Source organism: Suricata suricatta, chromosome 2, assembly GCF_006229205.1.
Source record: "Suricata suricatta isolate VVHF042 chromosome 2, meerkat_22Aug2017_6uvM2_HiC, whole genome shotgun sequence".
NCBI classification, from domain to species: Eukaryota; Metazoa; Chordata; class Mammalia; order Carnivora; family Herpestidae; genus Suricata; species Suricata suricatta.
This window is the reverse complement of record NC_043701.1, coordinates 81,433,443-81,455,622: the sequence shown is the minus strand read 5'-3', so window position 1 is coordinate 81,455,622 and position 22,180 is coordinate 81,433,443. Positions and strand designations below refer to the sequence as shown.

Sequence of the window (22,180 nt, the reverse complement as noted above, 5' to 3'; positions counted from 1 at the left end):
GGCGGCGGCGGCGGCGGCACGGGGCTCCCCGAGCGAGAGCGGCAGCGGCTCCCGTGGGGCGGCGGGGTCGAGGCTCGAGCGGCTCCAGAGGGCGGCGGGCGCTGCGCGCGCAGGATGTGCTGTCTCACGCTGCGCCGGCCGCTCGGCTCGCGCTCCTCGGGGACCCAGCACTTCCTCTCTCTCCGCGAGCCTGACACTGACAGCTCCCTCGGAGCACCCAGTCTGCGGGGCTTGCCCCGCCCCCAGCCCACGCCCTCCACGCCCCGCGCCCCTCCCGCGGGAGGGCCCTAGCTCGCAGTCCCCGCACCCGTCTCGCAAGGGAGGGGTGGCGCCGGCCCAGCAGCGGGTGGCAAGCCGGGGACCTGGGGAGGTCAGTCCGTCTATCTCTGTGCAATCGGCAGGACTCACCTAAATTGCTGCCAGCAGAAGAGCTTCAGTGTTTTGGGAGCCGTTGCTGACATGCCAACATTGAACAACTTTCACTCCCAGACAACCACTTTAAGGTCATTTAAGTAGAAATAGAGAAGGCTCAGATCCATCTGCTACACACAAAGATATAGGTCTGATTTATCCCTATTTTTTTCCCAGAAGGGAAAAAAAAAAATATATATATATATATATATATAGTTGCCTCCACAACGTTGCTTCTTAGATCCTAGCTTTTAAAAATCTGGGAAACCATTCTTGAACTCCCTTCAAAGCTTACTGTACTAGCTAAGTATTAAATCAAGAAATGGAGTTTGGGATTCTAATCAATGCAGTTTTGGCACCATTTTATAGGTAAATTTTTCATTGTGCTTCTTGAATATCTGCGAGGTCATTGTCCACATTAACATGGAAGTTACTGGAGGACAAAGACTATGTCTTTTTCACTGCTGTATTCCCAATACCTACAACAGTGTCTGATGCATAATAGATGCTCAGTAAATATTTATGAATTTGTTTAATCAACTACAGTTGATTTCTACAGTAATTTCAAGATAAATAAATATAGAGATAAATATAATATACCTATTTATCAAAAGGCCATCTTTTTTCCAATTCTGCCTTTCTGGTAAATTATTGCAACCATTATGGCTAAAAAAGAGATGAGTAGAATGTCTTTTGATAGGAGGAATTCAAGATATTTCAGAGCAGAAACTTATGAAACAAATACTTGCTATTGCCATGTATTGGATACTTAATAGATATCAAACTCTACGTGCATTTTTCTTTTTAAGTTTTTTCATTAACACTGTGTAGTAGATAGTTAAAGGAATGAATCTCAAAGAAGTTAACTACCTTGCCTAAGTTTGCCAGCTACAGAATGATGTAGCTGAAATTGAAACCCCTGTTCACCTGACTTCACTGCTTGTACATTGCCAACTGATATTACTGTCTCTCCAAGATGGAGGTTATTGGGTGTACCCACTACCTGCCAGAGCATTGTACTAGGAGCTTCAGGTGGTCCAAAAATGAATATAGTCCAAAAGAGACCATAATCCCTTTTCACAAAGAAGTTAAAATCCAGTTGAAGGTAGAAAGGAAAGGTAAACATATAATTAAAGGCAAACAGGGGCTTCCGGGTGGCTCACTCAGTTGAGTAACCTCCTCTTGGGTTTAGCTCAGGTCATGATCTTATGGTTTGTGAGATTGGGTTCTGTGTTGGGCTGCGCTGACAGAAGGGAGCCTGCTTGGAATTCTCTCTCCCTCTCTCTCTGCCCCTCCCCTACTCGTATGCTCACACTCTCGTTCTTTCAAAATAAATAAACTTTTCTTTTTTTTAAGGCAAACAATAAGGAAATGGCCAAAGCAATACAATATGTTAAGAGAACTCCAAGAAGAGCTCATCTGGTTGGAGTGGGGGAGGTCATAGGAGAAAATTAGAATTGTGAAAATGGGTAATATTTGAAACAGATAGATAGGGGTTTAAGAGTAGAAATGAAGAGGGGAGAACATTTCCAAGCATAAACAAAGCTGCAGAAAAGAGAAAGCACACGTACCCAGCAAATGTCAAGGGGTCCATCCAGCTTTTTGGAGCATGGCAGACTCATGGGGGAGCAGATTGAGACTTAGGGAAGGCTGAGGAGAAGAGAGTGGAATAGCGGCATTACAGATGTTCAAGCAGGAGATGACACGTGGGAAGGGTCATCCAGGAGTTTCTATGGATAAAGGATTGGAACAAGTGAAGACTAATTCAAAGTTCATCATAAGAATCTAGCCTAGGATTAAGAAGGCCTGAATTTGTCAAGTTGTGTTTATCATGAATGGCTTATAAGATATCCCCAGCACAAATTTTTAAGAATTGCTTATGATTATTTTTATTATCATGTGTCCAGGCATAGTCTAGATATTGGGTGTAGGACTAGAAATTAATAAGAAATGAATGATGTCTATATTCCAGAGACTCAAAATCTAATGAAAAGACACAAGTGGCTTTAATACCAAGCAGACTAATAAAAGTAGAATAAAAAAAAAGTAGAAAGACATTTGCCATAAGAGATAAGAAGAGGAAAATGCATGGCAGCAGGGCATCCTTATGATCTGGAAGGGTTTGTTGAAGAGGTACCAGGTGGATGTGTATAGTTGGATATGAATTTTGACAGATGGAAATGTGCATTTAAGAATGGGGTTAGATAGCATGCATAGACCTTACCTTAGTTTTATTGATAGATCTTATTTTTTTAGCGTATTCTAAGTTTACAAAAAAATTATGCAGAAAGTACAATGTTCTTCCTATACCCTCTGTAAGTCATAAACTGGTCATTGTAAATATACCTGTGTCACCTCTTAATCTACTTAATGCTCCAAAATTTGAAAGAAGGGCTCCAAGAATGAGTTAAATGGTTACTATAAAAATTTGCCATGCAAATTTCTACCTTGCTAGACTAAGAAGTTTGCTTAAGAGTCTTGTAGACAGACAGTGGTATGGCCAAATTCCCCTACTCTGGAATCAGACTGTCTGAGTGTGAACTGAAGTCAACAGCTTACTGGCTTTTTACATCTGCACACATTGCTAGACTCCTCTGAGACTCAGCTCTTCTAGAAGTCAAAGGGGGTAATAAAGACACTTGTCACCTGTGATTATTTCAATGAGTTAATCCATGTGAAGCACTTCGCACAGCCCCTAGCATATAATTAGAAACATTCAATAAATGTTAGTTCTAGTTTGCTGTTATTAGTTCATTCTGCATGAAAAGTCCTAGAGCTTTGTACTCTCTAAATTCAGTGTGCAATCTGTGATATTACCAGACTTCAGGGGCCACTGAGACCTTGGAGTCACTACCAGCCTTCAAGACAGAGAGTCCTCTGCCTCGTGCACCTGTCACTCATCAGTGCCAGATACAGGTGTGGTCCCACAGCTGGCTCCCTTGTCTGATTCACTTTCCTAGAACCTCACCTCACCCACGTTCCAACAGCATTCTTATACACCAGATCGCTTCCTGTCTGCTCAAGAGTCTCTTCTGGAAGTTATTCTTCAGTCCATTATCTGTTGGTTGGAAGAAATAAAACTGAAGATTAACCTCAGTGGTTCCAAAGGCTCTAACACCACGGAAAAGAAATGTGAGCCATCTGAATCAGCTTTTAAAATTGTAAAATAACCAACGGGGGAAAAATGCTTGAAAATGTTCTCCAGTTAAGACAACATATGTTCTACATAGTGCTCAGAATAAAAGCCTGTAAGGAAACTAATTTAAAACCACTGACAAATGTCATATATAGTTTTGTGTAGGATTTATCAAGTGAGACATGTTTTATGTAGTTTTCAATTATATGGCTAAAGATAGTCGGTTTTTCCCAACCCCAAACAGTAATAGGTATCCAGAAAAAAGGTGCATTATTAGTATTTGAAGATTTAGTAGAAATTGAAGAGTGACTTAGGATGAAATCAGTGGTTCCAATGTATAAAGCAACTCTTGCTTTTTGTCTTCTGGACACTTCATTATAGGATGTTGCCTATGTTTTTATATAGTAGGTGCAAAGAATCTATAATAAATGAATACACAGACATAAAATTTGCTTTCCGTTTAGAAGAATGAATTCAGAGGTATTTGTCATACAGTTTTAGATTCTTTAAAGATGTTTTTTGGATAACTTCCAAAGACCACTCCACTTATACTATAATTACCTATATTTGTCATGTAATTGTATTATAATCATCATATTTCCACCCCCTCCACTTTTGCCTCCTTGTATCTGGCCCTCCGCCTCCCCCTTACATTTCCTTCCATAAGCTTCTCTTTCAAGGGTGACACTAAGCCAAAATGCACATGTTTTAAACAATCCGTAATAAAATGCAGCCATGAAAATATCTATACAGCAAAAATATAAATCTTTAGATCTTAAGAAATCATTTTAAGCACTTAAATTTATAAGTACAACTTCATCGATTGTAAAACATAAATTATTCAATTTGCTTAAATTCTCTTTCCATCAGTGTCTGAATATAAGTCTTTATTTTTCCCAGCTGTGAAACCGGTCTGTGTCTTTGTGTTCTGCCTCATTGCTTGTTATTTCAAATGTACATTTCTAGGAATCAAGTAAACCTACCTTGGGAAAAGAAAGTAACAACACTTTTGGTAAATTATTTCTCTAGATTATTTCCTAGAAACAGCATTTTATAGTTCTTGTAACCACTCCTCAGAAAGATTGCTCCTAAACCCTAATAGCTCTATCTGCCATAGCTCTCCCAACGCTTTAAAAAAAAGTTATCTGGGGGCTCATGGGAGGCTCAGTTGGTTAGGTGTCTGGCTTTGGCTTGGGTCATGATCTCATGGTTTGTGGGTTCAAGCCAGCCCTCGGGCTCTGTGCTGACAGTTAGGTCAATGCCTGGAGCCTGTTTCAGATTCTGTGTGTGTGTGTCTCTCTCTCTCTCTGACCCTTCCCTGCTCATGCTGTTTCTCTCAGTTCCTCAAAAAAAATATTAAAAAAAACATTAAAAAATAAAAAATAAGTTATCTGTATTTATTTAGAAGTAAGTAAATATGTATTTATTGGTACTGTTTGTCTGCCTTTAACCAGCAAATCTGAACAAAAAAATTTTTGTTATGGTGTTTCATTAGTTATTTCTCATGTGTTAACTCTTAATATTATTTGACTATTTGAATACTGAAATGTAATAGTTTGTGTATCTTAGAGAGCAAATTTTATGTATTACATGTTTCTCACTTCTTTTCCTTCTTATTCTTACTTCGTTGTAGAGTAATACTTTAAGAAGAATTATAAAACTGTATAAAATAACATCATTTTCTAGTACTTAAGGAATGTATAAATCAGAGATATTAAATTGAGGTCAAGAACACAGGCTCTGTGTTAGGAATCGTGACTAGTCAAGGTTGACTAGTTCCTATGATTCACTAGCTATGTGGTTCTGCACAAATCGCTTAACCCCCTTAAGCCTCAATATATCTTCATCTGTAAAATGGTCATAACACTGCCCATCTCTTAAGATTGTAACAAGGATTGGGGCATCTGGGTGGCTCAGTCGGTTAAGAGTCCGATTTCAGCTCAGGTCATGATCTTGCAGTTTGTGAGCTTGAGCCCTGCATCAGGTTCTGTGCTGACAGCTCGGAGCCTGCAGCCTGCTTCAGATTCTGTGTCTCCCTCTCTCTCTCCCTTCCCCCCCCAAAATAACTAAGCATTAAAAAAAAATTTTTAAGACTGTAGTAAGGATTAAATGAGATAATGCTCGTAAAGAAATTGGTATAGTAATTGGCACCAGGTAAATTTTAAATGAATGTTAAATATTGTTATTATGTGGATATGCACAGCAAAAAGAATGAAAGGTAACACAAAAATGTTACCAAAATGCTGGCTATTTCAGGTGATTTGACACTGGATTTTTTTTTGAGTCTCTACTTATTTTCTAATTGCTCTATGATGAATGCCCATTATGTGTTCCAACAAGCCTGTTGACGTGGAAGATATTCCGGGACCAGCATTAAGTCACTTAAAAACAACAGAGGTTTCTATTATAAGCTTCTTCCTTTTGAAACTCCCTAAGCATACACTAAATCTTATCGTTTGGCAACTGTTACCATATGCATTGTAGACATCAGAAACAAGAAGCTGAAGATGGATGAAGACCTGCACCTCCTTGCTAACAGAGGAGTGTCTGGATAAGGACGGAGTCGGGATCAATGAAGATGATTGTGCCCTTTCGCTTCCTGGATAAATACCAAGTATCATGTTCTTGTCTCTGTGCACACCACTTCCAGCACATACCACTTAGGTAGTTATTGTGCCACTCTGGTTCCATTGAGATGCAATGAGCCATGAAGGCATCCCTCCCCAGGGAGCTTATAATGATCTGCTACAGTATTCTCTGGAACTAGAAATATACACTGCCCTTGTCTATCTCCAGGGAGGGACCCTTCACGCTAGTAATGAATGGATAAAGCCATGTGGCCAGCAGTGCCCTTGTGACCTCCAGGTCCTTACTCTCCTGCATATGCTAAATATTCAGGTGAAATTCTTTATTTGGGATATTTGAGTGAGCTCATCGAGAGGACATGACCACCTGTGGACCAGCAAACTGGACCCAACAATCAGAGGCTCCTCGCTCCCGCCCATCCTTGACACAGACTTCTGCCCTCTTTTCTCACCGTGAGAAAGCAGTGTGTTATTGAGACTGTCTGGATATGTGACCGGACCTCATTAAGGCCTTTACACAAACTTTTCAGATTCTAGCAGGTGGACATGGAGAGCTACTCATCCTGTGGCCGCTCTAGACAAGCCACTAATGTAAGTTCCCCTTTGTATAAAAACCGTCTCCTACCGATCTTTCTTCGGTCTCAGTCTGCCGGTCTCTCTTTGCCTTTTGGGTACAGGGGGCCAATTTGCAAACCAACAAGGTAACATAATTCACACTTTGGACCAGATAATTTCTAAAAGTACGGCCTAGCTATAAAACAAAAGTTTACCTCATTTATGGGAAGATAGTGAAAGAAAGAGATCATCATTCCATTTAAGATTTTAGCAGGAAAACCAATTAGCACCTGAGGAAACCTTTAGTATTTTAGTGTGCCTGTAAGAACAGAATCCTAAGGTTTACTCAGACCATTTCTTTGCCTCCTGCGTTTGCCAACCATATTTTGAAAGACTTACAAATCGATATTTTAGATTGAATTTCTTACTAATGCCATTGTATGTGTGTGTGTGTGTATTCACGTTTTGAATACTGGTGTGAAGCGGTTAAAGGATGATTCATAAATATTTTAAAAAGTTAGCTGTATGTCCATTTGTCATTGAGCCTCAGGGTAATTTTTTGCTTTGCTTTTCTCATTTTGCATGAAGCAACTTAATAACAGTAGTGATTCTTCCAGAGTATTTTAAAGTTCAATTTGATTTTTCATCTTCTGTTAGTGAACTATATTTAAAAGTCTCTTTTTCACATACCTTTTCTACTAAGGTTTTCTTACCATATGGGTTAAAAGTGATAGAAGATAAAATATCATAAGCTGCCTAGAGCTACTGTATATCTTTCACTACTTTGACGTCCTTCATATTACATCGTCATTTGTCAATCAAGCTTTTTCTCTCACCAAAGGCTCATGTTAAGGGAGATAAATTGCTGAATTGCTGAACTGTTCAAGTAGTTTCTTAACATCCCAACTTGTCAAGTATAAATAAGGTCATACAAGATCATGTTGAATGCGATGATTAACCACCATTAAGAGTCTGATAACCTTGTTTTTTTCTTTACAGTAAGAGTCACAAATAGAAATAAATATGTGTATTTTGAGAAAAATCCTTTTGAAACATTTCAGGATCACCAATTAATAAAAATCTGTGTTTTGTTCAGCAGAGCCAGCAAATAAGAATGTATTTCATGTTTCATTTCTGGAGTGGAGGAAAAAGAAAGAGAAAGAGAGAGACAGAAAGTTCCAGAGAAGCAGAGATAAGGGAGTCCATAAACTCTGAGATTAGTCCTCATTAAAAGGTAAAGTACTCTTGTCATTATTTCAAACAATTTTGGACATTGGATCAATTTTGGTTGGCTTACTAACAAATGGTTTAAAAATGTTCCCATCTCTTCTTGGAAGCAATATGTCTTACTTTTTTCTTCCCCCAAAAAACTATTTCTTAAAATTTTATTCAAATCCAAGTTAGTTAATATATTGGATAATAACGGATTCAGGAGTAGAATTTAGTGATTCATCACTTCCATATAACACCCAGTGCTCATCCCAACAAGTGTCCTCCTTGATGCCATCGCCATTTAGCTCATCCCCCAGGAACCCGCAGTTTGTTCTCTGTATTTAAGAGTCTCTTCTGGTTTGCCTCCCTCTCTCTTTTTGTCTTATTTCTTCCTTCCTTTCCCCTATGGTCATCTGTTTTGCTTCTTAAATTCCACATATGAGTGAAATCATACGTATTTACCTTTCTCTGACTCATTCTACTTAGTATAATACATTCTAGTCCCATCCACATTGTTACAAATGGCAAGTTTTCATTCTTTTTGATCATCAAGTAATATTCCATTGTGTGTGTGTGTGTGTGTGTGTGTGTGTGTGTGTGTGTGTGTGCACGCCACATCTTCTTTATCCATTCATCAGTTGATAGGCATTTGGGCTCTTCTCATAATATGGCTGTTGTTGATAGCACTGCTGTAAACATTGAGGTATATACAGCCCATCGAATCAGCATTTATGTGTCCTTTGGATACACTACCTAGTAGTGCAATTGTTGGGTCATAGGGTAGTTCTATTTTTTATTTTTGAGGAACTTCCATACTGTTTTCCAGAGTGGCTGCACCAGTTTGCATTCCCATCAGCAATGCAAAAGTGTTCCCCTTTCTCTGCATCCTTTTTCATTTTAGCCATTCTGACTGGTGTGAGGTGGTATCTCAGTTTCTTGATTTATATTTGCCTGATAATGAGTGATGTTGAGCATCTTTTTTTTTTAACATTTATTTATTTTTGAGAGAGAGTGTGTATGTGTGTAAGTGGGGAAGGGGCAGAGAGAGAGAGAGACAGAGACACAGAATCTGAAGCAGATTCCAGGTTCTGAGCTGTCAGCACAGAGTTTGATGTGGGGCTTGAACCCACAAACCATGCATAAACCATGAGATCATGACCTGAGCCAAAGTCCAACACTTACCTGACTGAACCACCCAGTCACCCTGTTGAGCGTCTTTTCATGTGTCTTTTGGTCATCTGGATGTCGTCTTTGGAAAAGCGTCTATCCATGTGTTTTGCACATTTCTTCACTAGATTATTTAGTTTTGGGGTGTTGAGTTTGATAAGTTCTTTATAGATTTGGGGTACTAACTCCAAAGTTAGTTATCTGATATGTCATTTGTAAATATTTTCTCCCATTCTGTCAGTTGTCTTTTAGTTTTGTTGATTGTTGGCTTACTTTTCTTTTCAACCATTAAGGTTTATTGTTAGAGATTTATTTTGCAATGGAATTTTTGGAATTTTATGCATGCATGAAGGAATAACTTAAGAGTTGATACATTCACTCAACTCTTAAATGTCTCATATTTGTAATTTACTAGGTACATAACCTCAGTGGCCCTTTGAATTTCATAGCTCTTTAAATTGCCTTTTGCATATGTGTGAAATGACTGCCCCATTCCACAGTGCCTACAGTCAGAATTAGAATATACTTTTGAGTTATTTTCTCCAAATCACATATAAAGTTTGGCTATATAAATATTCTATCAGGTATAATTTATGAATGGACATTATTTAAGGCAGGAAAAAAGTAAGAGAAATCAGTATTTTAACCTCCATTCACCGATGACCAACTATTCTTGAACTCTTCAGATATCCTGTAAATTAGAATGACAGGGTGTCAGGAGAAGAGAGCAAGGGAGGCCTTTTTATTGGTTATAATATTATTGTCAAAGCAATACCAATGTACTTTATGCTTTATGGATATGATCCATCCATAGGTTATACCTCAAATGCTGGAGAGATGAGAGGGTTTTGAGGAATAGGAAAGTGGGGCACCTGGGTGGCTCCATTGGTTAAGGATTTGATTCTTCATCTCAGTTCAGGTCTTGGTCTCAGGGTTGTGAACTCTAGCCCAGCACTGGGCTCCATGCTGGGTGTGGAGCTTACTTAAGAAATGGAAGGATGGAGGGAAGGAAGGAAGGAAGGAAGGAAAGAAGGAAGGAAGGAAGGAAGGAAGGAAGAAGGAAGGAAGGGAGGGAGGGAGGAAGGAAGGAAAGAAAGAAGGAAGGAAGGGAGGAAAGAAAGAGAAGCATAAGATTTGGCTTTCATGAATGACCAAGTTTGTTACTCTTGTCAATGTATGCTCTTTTTTTTACGTTTGCTTATTTATTTTTGAGAGAGAGAGAGGCACAAGTGGGGTAAGGGCTAAGAGAGGGAGACACAAAATCCAAAGCAGGTTTCAGGCTCTAAGCTGTCAGCACATAGCCTGATGTGGAGATGGAACTCATGAACCAGGAGATCAGATCATGACCTGAACTGAAGTCAGACACTGAACTGACTGAGCCACCTGGGCACCCCACGGTATATGCTCTTCTGTTATAACATCTAACATCCAATAAATAATTTTCCATCATCTGCTATGTGCTGAGCATGAGGAATGCAACTTCCTACTATGTGCTAGGCTCTTCCCCATCTGATATCATTATCATCATCCCAATGGTTGAGGCACAGCAAAGCTGAGGAGATTCAGCTCAAGCTCTTACAGTTTATAAGGATTAAAATCCAGGCTCCTAAATCAGGATGTTTTGCTGCCAGAACCCAAGTGCTTTACTTATGATACAAACACTGTGTATCTTCTTTTGGCATTTCATTCAGTCGCTACAATCAATCTTGCATACAGATGTCTCAGAATTAGAATTTGGGCCAGGACATCTAGGTCAGATAACATTTACCTGACCTTGAACAAGCTACTTACTTTCTCTATCTTGGGTTTCTTCATTTGTAAAATGAGAATATTAATAACACGTACCTGTTGGAGGAGGTCATTGAGAGGACATGACTGCTGGTTGACCATCAAACTGGACCCAGGCAATAAGACAATAGAAGGCCCCTAGCCCCCTCTCCTCACCCTGGAATGTCTCCTGTTCTCAGAGCCAGAGCTGTTTCAGGGGCATAACCTGTGGGGCAGTGTGTCATCGAGCCCCACTGATGGTATACATGACCCAACCCCATTAAGGCCTCTACATAACCGTTTAAGATTTTGGCAGGTGAGCATGGAGATCTACTTGTTTTGTGGCTGGTCAAGCTGAGTTTTGTACTGAAGTCCCTTTGCTTTTTTCAACCTGCTGCCTCAACCTGGAGTGGCCTGCCTCTTTCTTCCGTCTTTCCCTATTCTCTGTGTATGAGTTTCTGATTCCACCCAGGAAGCTTCTGAGTCCACCTCACTGGACTGCCCTGAGCATTAAATGAGTTAGCATGAGCAAAGCATTAGAAGAGTGTCACATACCTAGAGAGGGTCATTGTTAAATTTTATGAGCTCTTCGTTATTTACCACTGAGTTCTTACAGATCTTTAGTTTTCCAGAGGTATTTGGTTTTTGTTTTGTTTTGTTTTCAGTTCTCTACTTTTGACATTAAAAAGATGGTAAGACAAAAATGGTAGTAGCTGTTCAGCTGTTAGTGCTAAAGGAAGAAAGCCACACCAAAAGGCAATGGAAAAACAGTTACTTCAAGAGATACTGAAAGGAGGGGAAAAGAAAGAATAATATCCCATGTTAGAAGAAAGGTCTCCCAAAGCTACCCTAGAGTAACACACACACATGCATACACATCCTGATAATCATCTTTATAGAAATCAAAACCTTGGGGTTTGATGGTGCGAACTAGCACAAGGCATCCAAGACAATAAACACGACAACAGGGTAAAATGGATAGGATGTAGTAACACAATCAGATCTTCAGAAGCCTCCCCACACTCACTCCCAGGCATTTTCCCCCTGCCACCTGCTCCGTTCATCATGTTCAGGGCCGTGCTTACCTTGGGCACGTGGCCTCCCTCCACCATGTCTATGAGTCTTGAGTAGTCGGCCTCCCTGCAGACTCTGCTACACTCTGGCTTTTTTAAGGTTTTAATCAATGATGGTGTTCAAAATCATGGGAAGTCCTCTGAAGCCTAAACACGGTCAGCCCTGCGGACAATTTTTATGGACTCTTTTGTAGCCATGGGTGGTAAGGAAGAAAACATCAATTCCAGCAGCAAATTGCAGAAGGCTGGTTATTAGTGATTAACCATTACAAAGCCAATGGAGAATGTGCTCAGTCTAGAGTCAGTGCAAACTAATAGCACTAAAAATGACCTCTTAGGATATGGCTCCATTAACCTCAAGTCTATATTTCATGTTTTTATTCTTTCCATTTATATTATAAGCACTTTTTATAGGGAGTTTTGATCTTTCTCTTTAAGATTCCTAAATAAGGGGCTTTCCCTTGTGTGTGTGCATGTATGTGTGTACATGTGCATATGTGCACTTGGTACGGGCAGGTAAGAAGAGAATGACACTCTAATATGTATTTTTGAGCAAACGTTTGAGACCTTGACCAGGTCACTTCCTCACTGATGGCAGCATATTTCCTCTTTTAAAACAATTTTTTTAATGTTTATTTATTTTTGAGAGAGAGAGACAGAGTATGAGCAGGAGAGGGGTAAAAACAGAGGGAGACCCAGAATCCCAAGCAGCCTTCAGACTCTGAGCTGTCAGCACAGAGCCCAGCGCGGGGCTGGAACTCACAGACCATGAGATCACGACCTGAGCCAAAGTCAGAAGCGTAACCCCCTGAGCCACCCAGGTGCCCTAGTACATATCGTTTTATCACTTCCAACAGCAAAGTTTTATAATTTGATAGTTCTGTGATTTGATAACTGATCGTGGTTCACAGCAGTGCTGAGCACTTCTACTCAGTTTCTAACTCTGAAAAAAGCCCTGATACCTTTGTTAAGGGGGAGAAAAGTAAAGTTAACCATGTAGGTGATCAATTTACAAAATGAAAAATCAGAGAAGACTAAAACTCCCACCTGCCAAGTCACTCGACATTTTCCTAAAATCTGTTTTAAGAATGTGATCTAAAGTTGAGGCAATATAACTAAACCATTCCAAACTACAGTGATTTAAAGACAATGGAAGCCATGCTCACTCAGACCCGGTTCCTTCCACTCTGTGGTTTTGTTAGAGCCAGGCCTTCACCTGCATGGTGGAGGCCCATCACAGGTGAGGGCGTATAGGTTGTGTGAAGTGGGAAAGAAGGCGAGCAAGCCCGTGTTTTATGGCCCAGATGCTGAAGCACACCGGTCACGTCTCCATACACTTCACCGGAAAGAATTCAGTCATGGGACCACACCTACCAAAAGGGTCTGGGAGATGTGTCTCTACCAGTACTTCCAGGAGCCCAGCACAAGTCTTAGACAGAAAAGAGACCTCCAAGTTTGGTAGACAAACAGCTATTTCTGCCACATCACCTTCGTTCCTAAATCTAGACCCTGGTGAAGTTCTTGATATTACTGATCATGTTATCAAATACCCAAAAAATGAGATCAATAATTTGTTTTGTAGAAAATAATACTGATGGCAGGAGGCAGACAAACAGAAAATCTCATACACTTTCAAAGAGACATTTATTATTTTTCTCGGGAATATTTGATGATTAGACCGATGCAACATCCTCAGTAGTGGAGGTCGAGGTGGTACAGTCAGTTATCAAACGGTCTTGCCATTTGACCTATACATTTGGTTCTATACGTGTAGAATTCCAGAGTGTAAATAAATGTTCTGTAATTCAGATTACAGCCATATTTTCTAACACGAAGCGAATCCCGAATGGTTCATGGATTTGAAATTGGCTTATAAACTCTCTTCAATTTTTTCTCACATCTACTTGGTATATTTATGGCCTTTTACCCAGGCTGACAGTGCTATCCCATAAGCCCAGATCTTAGTAATCCTTGGGGAAAATCTGTCTTCTCCTAGCCCAATCAGCAGTTTATAATTTTTACCTTTTTGACAGCTTTTCCCCCAAAGTTGGTTCCATTACCAAAGCAGACTGTTAATCACTTGGCTTCACCCAGATCCACTCTGGGTGGGGTGAGTCTGGTAAAGTACCACAATGTAGTGTACATGAAAAATCAGTCCCTTCATACTGCCAAATTGATCTCATCTTAGCTTAACTCTTTTTTTTTAAATGTTTTTATTTATTTTTGAGAAAGAGAGAAACAGCATGAGCAGGGGAGGGTCACAGAGTCTGAAGACAGGCTCCAGGCTCTGAGCTAGCTATCAGCACAGAGCCAGACGTGGGGCTTGAACCCACAAACTATGAGATTATGACCTGAGCCAAAGTCGGATGCTTAACTGACTGAGCCACCCAGGTACCCTTTAATGTTTTATTTATTACTGAGACAGAGAGAAACAGAGCATGAGCCGTGGAGGGGCAAAGAGAGAGGGAGACACAAAATCCAAAGCAGGCTCCAGGTTCTGAGCTGTCAGCACAGAGCCTGATGCAGGGGTTGAACCTGCGAACCACGAAATCATGACCTGAGCCAAAGTCGACTGCCTAACCAACTGAGCCACCCAGGCGCCCCATCTTAGCATAACTCTTGTTCATGGTTTTGCTTTTTAAAAAAAATTCTCCTTCTCTGATACTTAAGGTTTAGAAATAGTGGGGGAAGAGGCTGGAGAGTGATCTCCAGCTTTTCATAGGTCAGATAAGGCCTTGGCTAGGTTTCCTTCTACCCCTGTGAGGAGCTGTCCTTTATCCTCTGCTTTGGAACAGTACCACCCACTCATCTTCAACAGTGCTCCACGTTTTTCTTGGTCCTTCTCTGCATCACCCTGATTAGGCCCAACAAGCCTACATTTTACCAGCTCAAAATTTAAATCCTTGCAGGAGACCTGGCCTCCTCCGCTCGGTGGTGTGAGAGCTCTACCGTCCCTTCCAGGTTTGAGGATTCTTGGCCCCCATATCGCTCTAATCTTGCTCCTCTTAACCATTCGTCTTCTAACTTGTCTCCCAAAGGTGAGGGGATTCCTTCCTCGGCCTCCCTGGGAGCGTGTTAGTTCTGTCAAGGATGCCGGTGCCCCCTGCTCTCTATCATCTTCCTCAGGGGTAGGAAGCTTGTGCCTAACTGACCGTGCTTCAGTCTTCACTCGGTGACATGGATTCTGATATGTTTACTATCAGGGCTTGCTCCTAGCAGTCAGGTATCCTACCTAAGATCACGGCCCTGTTCTTGGGTGATAGGGTGGCTGTTTTCAGTGTCATTTAGCCTATAGCAGCAGGCAGCCTCTAGGGGCTGCCTGTAGGGGAGTGAAATTATATTTCATTCCCATGTCATAACCAGAGTGTGAAGAAAAGCTGGCACCACTGTCAGGAACTGGAGATATATTAGTAATAAGTAAAATAAACAGCTTCTTAGTAGCATTGTTTTCATGAACTAGGAAATGTATTATGAATTTGTTTATTTCTGGAGGGAGAGACTGAATTTGAGATTTTTTGTGAATTATGAAAGTTTAACCATATATTTTTGGTAATCCATAAATTAGAAGACAGCTCTAAACTATTCAATTCTTTTTAAATGTATTGAGATTGTTTCAAGGCCCAGCATGTGGTCTGGCTTTGTAAAGTCCACCTGCACTTGAAAATCACACATATTTTGCTCCCATTGGTTGGAGCGTAGTATAAATTGTCAATTAGGTTGGTTGTTTGTGCGGGTCAAGCATTCTAGATGCGTTCTTCTTGCTGTAAGGATAAGAGTAATAACTTCCAAGCTCTTTACATGTCACAGCTCAAACCGGAAGTTTCAAGAAGCTAAGATAAAACCTGTAAAGTAAACCCAAAGAAGCCCATGGAAGGAAATAAAAAAATAAAGGCAGAAATCAGTGAAGTAGAAAACAAGACTCTGTTAGCAAAAGTCAACAAAAGAGGAAGTTGATTTTTTTTAAGAATTGATAAATATCTAACAAGACTAACTAAGAAAAGAGAGAATGGACAAATATAAATATATCAAGGCTGGGAAGGGAAGGATAGATCTCACCAGAGATCTTCCAGGCATTAAAAGTAAATAAGAGTAAATTAAGATATTATAAACAATTTTATGCCAATAAATATGAAAATGCAGATTATATACGGACATATTACTAGAAAACACCACTTGTAAAAGCCTTCAGAAGAAATATATATCAAAATAGACAAATAATAGTCAAATACAATTTCTATAAAGTAGATTAACATTTCTCTATGAAACTAAATTGTTAATAAAAACCTTCCCCTAAAGAGAACTCCAGGCTCTGATAGATACACAAACATGTTTTATTTATTTATTTTTTTTTACATTTTATTTATTTTTGAGAGACAGAGAATGAAAAGGGGAGGGGCAGAGAGAAAAAGAGACACAGAATCTGAAGCAGGCTCCAGGCTCTGAGGTAGCAATCAGCACAGTGCCTGATGTGGGGCTCTAACCCACAAACTGTGAGATCATGACCTGAGCTGAAGTCGGATGCTCAACCAACTGAGTCACCCAAGCACCCCGTTTTATTTTTTAATAAAGCAAGAAATAACTCCACACTTTTCCAGCAAAGTACAATTAAGGGAAAAAGAATACATGGGGGATATTGAGCAGCCAATGAAGTGGTTAGAGAACAGACATTTGCCAGGGATCTTTGCCCAACAAATAAATCCCATTTATACTGCAAAACAAAACAAGACAAAACAAAACCCCAAAACAACCCCCACTCCAAAACTTCATAGTACATGAGTGCCTGTAAGAAGCAGAGATTTTATGTTAACTACAGAATACTAAATGTTTCCTTCCCTACCTGGGATTTTGAATGTGGAGGAAGAAATACAAAGACACAGAGAAAGTTAGAGATAATTCATGATGGTAGAGTCAATATGGTACCCAGCCACCACAGTGATCCTAATAGACTATTCCTATGGCACAATGTGGAGATGTTATCTGCTTCCCAGTCTAGTGCGAATCCTGCCTATTATTGAGCCAAAGTCTTTCACTTTCTTGTCAAACCTGTGAGCTACACAATAGCATTGTTGTGAATTGTTTTTTGTTTCATTTCACCAAAGTTCAGAGGTACACGTATATGCATTTACTTAGTTCCATGAGGGGATATTGCTAAGAAAGTACTAGCTCCTTCCACAGCCCAGTTATGCAGTATTGCAGCACCTTCCAGAAACCCTCATTAAAGGATTAGTTTCTGCTATTCCCAGTGTAGGGTTCTCGCCTTTAGAGAAGACTTATCCTTTCTTCACTTGCAGATTCCATTACTTTCTGACACTTTAAGTCTTTCCATTAAGTTCTTTGCCAGACTTCCACTCTCATTTGAGATGCCTGTGAAAGTTTTAAGTTACTTAATTTATGGCCACTGATAGATAGCATAGTCTTCAGGATATAAGTCCTCTCCATTCCTTATGGCAATAAAACAGTATCAGAGATTTAGCCTAGTAATGTAACAGAGCACCTACACTTTTTGTTTCTAAGCCTTGACCAACCATCAAAGCAGAAAGTACAGCTTCTGGAGTTGCTATCCATTGCTACCTATTCAGGCTCAATTTAGCACTGGTAAGGACATTAGTAGTAGTTTGATATAGGTCTATTCTTTACAGGATATTGCAATTCATATAAATCTGAAAATTTAACTATCATGTACTTCTTTATCTTTAAGAATTTTAATTTATGAGTGACGTAGTAGATCTAATTGTCAGACTGAATCAACCTAGCTAATTCTATGGGTTTCTTTCCTCCAGGGTACTCTTGATGTAATATCACTTTCAAGCCTTCCAACTTGGCATTGATGTGAAAAAGTATTAGGGTTGAGAAAATTCAATATGCCCCACAAATGTTCAGCCTGGTTGCTCCTAGATTTTTTCTGAAGGACACAGAGGCCCTCAATATTTTAAATTCAGCACTATTCCCTGAGTCTGAGCTCATCTCCTGTTGAGAAACAATGTGTTCCCATATGTCACAAAGTTGCCACAGTGCCAAACCTTAATCAAGGTCAGTTCCAACCCTGCCTCCTTCCGTAGTCTATGTGCTCAGGCTCCTTCCAAAGTCTCTCTGAGGATATCAGAATTTTCATGTATTTAATCTCTTTCTGCCGTTGAAATGTGACTGGGCTTTGAAAATACCCTGAGTCATTCTTTTAAAACTGGAAAAAATTCTACCAGACATGTTATCTCCCTTCTTATTCTGCATTTGTGAGCATCTGACAACAAACCCGTATAAGACCACAGATCCTAACCCAACAGTCTATGATACTCTGAAATCAAAGTATAATTCATTGATTAAATCTTTGTTTAGTTCACAATTCCTACCAAACCCTAATTTTTTCATAGTTCATGCATATCATGATGATTAATTACACCTCAGGATTCTAAGACATGAATTTTCTGTCTTTAATTAAGAACTCTTCACTATGATCTCTTAAATCATTTATCTTAGGATGATTTTTCTTTTAAAATTTTTTGGTGTTTATTTTTTTATTTTTGAGAGAGAGAGAGAGAGAGAGAGAGAGAAAGAGCGAGAGAGAGAGAGAGAGAGAGAGAGAGAGGGAGAATGAATGGGGGAGGGGCAGAGAGAGAGGGAGACACAGAATCTGAAGCAGGCTCCAGGCTCTGAGCTGTCAGCATAGAGGCCAATGTGGGACTTGAACCCATGGACTGCAAGATCATGACCTGAACTGAAGTTGGACACCTAAACAACTGAGCCACCCAGATGTCCCTCTCAGGATGATTTTTCTAAAACATATTCCCTATTGTGTTAACCTGTTCTGTAAATTCATGTACCTTTTCTCCTACATTATAGGTTTATCTTTAATAATTCCCTGTATTCTTTGCGCCCTGAAGAATCACCAAGAGCAAAGCCATCTAAACTAATGTCTCAAAGTCCTCCACAGTTTCCCTACTTCTAGCTACCTTCTATACAACTATCAGCACTAGCACACAGAACATGTTCTGAGATTATGGCTAGTAACCAGAAAAGGCTAACTCACTAACCCCTATCTTAGCCTGGGTTTACCAGAAAGCAGAGCCTGTGTAAAAGGCTTATGTCACAATACCTGATTGGGGAGTATGACCAAGGAGCAAAAATGAGAGAAAATGGTAGTGAAAAAGGGGGGGGGGAAACAGGAAAAAATTGTGGTATTGGTTTGGTTATCCCTTTCAGAAAAAAATGCACTATTGATTTGGTTACCCCTTTGTGTGACTGATTGCTCAATCCATGGGATTGCCCAACAATAAATATTAAATTTAGTTTAATATAATTTAATTTAAGTTATTAGAGAATGTGTTCCTTGGCCACGATGGTATTAAATTAAAAATCAATCACAAAAACTGGAAACAATCCAGTTACCCTTCAATGGGTGAGTGGTTGAACAAACAAACCGCAGTACACCCATTCCATCCCACGGAGCACACAGCAATGAGAGAAATAATCCACTGACACACAACAACTTAGATGAATCTCTGGATAATTATGCTCAGTGAAAAAAAACAATCCCAAATTTTACATACTGAAGTGATTCCGTTTATGTAACACTCCTTGGATGACAAAATTATAGAAGCGGAGAACAGATGAGTGGTTGGCAGGAAATAAGGAGCCTGAGGGAGAGGAGGAGGAGGAATGTGGCGTAATGGGCAACAGGAGCGCTCCTGGTGGTGGTGGAAGTATTCTGTACCCTGATTGTATCAGTGTCTGTATTTTGGCTGTTTTACAAGATATTGCCTTTGAGGAGTGAAGTACACATGGGGTCTCTCTGTATTTCTTACAACCATCATGTGAATCTACAATGATCTCAAAAAGCTCAGTTTTAAAGAAATGGGAGAAAAATAACCCCTCTCCACAATTCATGTTATTATCATTATGTCACTATCATTCAAGTGCTCAAACCAAAATACAACCCCAAAACGTTACTTTCTACCTGGGTCTCATTCCTTTAAATATAGATGAGAACCTTGGTCGTTGAAATGCTCCTGCATGCCAGAAGTTGTCGCCATACCATATGACTCCAGGAACTGGATCCTAATTGCCATCCGACTTATGAATGAAGCCGTTTTGGAATCCCAACCTGATGGTCTGCTTTCAAGGGCCACTGGTAAGACTGTAGACTGGTTCTCTGGTTGTCTAAGACTTTGCAAAAGACTTTGCAAAGTCTTAGACAAATCTTAAATGCCAGTATTTTACAGGAAAGAGTAATCCAGGAAACAGAGAGACAGTGAGATCAAAGCAGGTAAGAATCAAGAGCTAATACAAAGATGGATTCTCAAGATGGCCACTCCACTGGATGACTGGTTATGTGGTAGTCAGAATTCTACAGATATTCCCTGAGACACTCACCTTCTGGCTATTCAACCAAACACTAATCTAAGAACCACAGTGAAAGGACTTTGTAGATGTAATTAAGGTTACTTATCAATTGATCTTAAAATAGGGAGATGATTTTGGATTATCCACGTGGGGATAATCTAATCACATGTATCTTCTTAGAAACAGAACTTTTCCTGTTTGGAGACTGAGAGAAGAAGTTAAAGATATGGCACAGGGGGAGATCAGAGAGATTCCAAATGTGAGGAGGGTTCAACATGCTATTACTCTCTCTGAGATGTCAGGATCGGAGAGGGGACCTAAAAGCCAAGGACATCTTCCAGGTAACAGCCTGCAGGAAAATGTGAACATTGGTCCTGCAGTCACAGTGAACTGGATGCTTCTGACAACCTGAAAGAGTTTGCATTCATATTCTCTCCAAAGCATTTGTAGAAGCATTTCAACAAGCAGACACTTTGATTTTGGTCTTGTGAATCTAGGAGCAGAGAAGCCAACCAAGCTAACCTGGACATGTGACCTATAGAACTTGAGACAACAAATTTGTGTTGTTTTAAGTCACTAAGTTTGTGACAATTTGTTACAGCAGCAATAGAAAATGAGTACAGATTGCTGCCTAAAATGTAACTCAAGATTGAGTGCCTAAGAAAGAACCATTTACTCACTGATCCCCATCTCATATTAGTGAAGGTGAGTCCACAGGGTGATAACTGCCCTCCACTTTTGAGTTACACATGCAATGTCCAGCAGTTTCCTACCATCTTCTCACAACACAGCCCTGGGGCAGAAAATGATCAGGGCAGCCCTGAGGGAAGGTGTTGTCATGATACACATTCAATAACTGGTCAGAGTCCAATTTGTTTTCATGTTTGCTCCATAAGTGAAGACCCAGATAGACAGAGAAAAGCAGCTATCTTTTTCCAGATCCCAGATCTCTGATGCCTCCAGCTGTGACTTTTCTTACTTTGCACAAAGGCATCATATGTGGTAGCAGCAGTCCCACTGAGGTGGCATAAGTGAGATCATTGAGGTCAAAGAGGCAAAAGTTCAAGGCACTTGAAGGATCACTATTATGAACTGAATCTTATTTCCCTCCAAAATCCATACCTTGAAATCTTAACCTTCAATGTGATGCTATTAGAAAGTGAGCCCTTGGGGAAGACGTTAGGTCATGAGGGTAGAGCCCTCAACAAGTGGAATTAGTGCCCTTTAGAAGAGACCTCAGAGAGCTCTCTCATTAATTCCACTATGAGAGGACATGGCAAGAAGAAGGCAGACTGTGAATGAGGAGACTGGCTCTCACCAGACACCAAATTTGCCAGCATCTTGTCCTTGGGCTTCCCAGCCTCTAGAACTGTGAGAAAGAGATCTTTGTCATGTAGCCACCCAGTCTAAGCTATGTTTGTTACGGGAGCCTAATCAGACTAAGACGGTCATGGAAATAAATACCAAAGTAACCTGAGCCACATATTGACACCATTTAGGCCCTAGGGTGAACTAGAAGATAAGAATAATGGTAGGAAGATGGTGTTCCTCCAGAGAAGTGGCTGCTGGGACCCAGCGTGGATTTTCCACTGGCAGCCTTATCTTTTTATGGATGAGTTGTGAGGCTGGGCCGTGGTTTTTGTTTTTCTACTTTGAATCTCAAAAGAGAGGTTCCTACTTGCTGCTCTTCTCTGACACAAGCAAACACACCTGTGTCCAGGCCATGGGCTGCGTCCTGAGCATTGGCAATCCCTAGCCTATGTGCACGTCATCTTTGGAAGTAGGGTATCCTCTCCTGTGTGGTGACAGGAGTTCCTCTCCAGCTTCTCTTTCCCATCCCTCCCCTTGTCCGAAGACTCACTGGGCTCCAGCCACCAAGCATTTCAGACCCCCTTTGTCTTCTCCAATCTATTATTTTAGATCCACCACTTGCTGGC

At 40.4% G+C, this 22,180-nt stretch overlaps 1 protein-coding gene across 1 annotated transcript in view; it reads right to left on the bottom strand.

Moving 5' to 3' along the window:
* Positions 1 to 147, bottom strand: part of DYNC1I1 (dynein cytoplasmic 1 intermediate chain 1) — a 296,393-nt gene extending 296,246 nt beyond the window's left edge. Inside the window, exon 1 of the mRNA XM_029929298.1 lies at positions 94 to 147. The gene's annotated coding sequence lies outside the window, so the exon portion shown is untranslated. The remainder of the gene's footprint in view (positions 1 to 93) is intronic.
* Positions 148 to 22,180: the final 22,033 nt, after the last annotated feature.